This window comes from Lepisma saccharinum, unplaced genomic scaffold (assembly GCF_977018435.1).
Source record: "Lepisma saccharinum unplaced genomic scaffold, izLepSacc3.1 HAP1_SCAFFOLD_626, whole genome shotgun sequence".
Lineage (NCBI taxonomy): Eukaryota > Metazoa > Arthropoda > Insecta > Zygentoma > Lepismatidae > Lepisma > Lepisma saccharinum.
Window position 1 is genome coordinate 119,890 of NW_028143298.1, and position 852 is coordinate 120,741.

Genomic DNA, 852 nt, shown 5'->3' on the forward strand with positions numbered 1-852 from the left:
TTGGTCGATTAGGGTACTCCTTGCTGGGATATGACATCACGTTGGTTAGCAGATTTTATTGAAAAATCTAAGTAGAAGTAGAGCAACGCAATTGTTTATCATCAGATTTTAGTTATATGTTCTTATTGAAAAAAAATATCAGCAATGGCAGATAGTAATAATCGTAATAGTAATATAAAATCCCTTGTATTGTATTATGTATTTCTTTTAATATTTCGAAAGCAGAAGAGAACATACAAAGATAACTGTAGTTAATTTAAACACGAAATGTATAAAGTAAGAAGAATAATTGAAAACATTTTGCAATTACGTTTGAAGCGAATGGTGGTTGACTGAAGAATTCACTTTATATGACAGTACTTGAACACATTTATATCTTTTATCGGTTTTTATTTACCAAATTTTCTTCATAAATTTGCAGAATTTCAGTGTACATATTGTAAATATTTATAAATATTAGCGCTCTCTAACGATCCTCAATCCTTTTTCCTTGAAGTGAATAAACATGTAATTCTGCACCCTTATTTTTTACTGAGTTTTAATATCGCGATTTTGAAAGAAAAAATGTCAGTAAAATCCTGGATAGTAGTTGTATCATATGCTATAAAAGTTGTTTACCTTGAAATTATGCAAATGAGGGTAGATATTTAACTTTGGACGATGGGGGAGGGTGTAGGCGAGTATGACGCAATCGTACGTGAGGTTACGTAAGTATCCGAAAGGTTAGGAGTTTGTAGATGAGCATAAGAAGCGATGACGTTGTTTGAAAAAAAAGCTTTCGCCCGAACAGGGATTCGAACCCTGGACCATTAAGTTAAAAGCCTAATGCTCTACCGCCTGAGCTATCCGGGC

General features: G+C 33.1%; 1 non-coding gene across 1 annotated transcript; it reads right to left on the minus strand.

Annotated features, from left to right (window-relative positions):
• Positions 1-779: 779 nt before the first annotated feature.
• Positions 780-852, minus strand: TRNAK-UUU (transfer RNA lysine (anticodon UUU)). Its single transcript has one exon. It is a non-coding gene; the product is annotated as a tRNA-Lys (tRNA).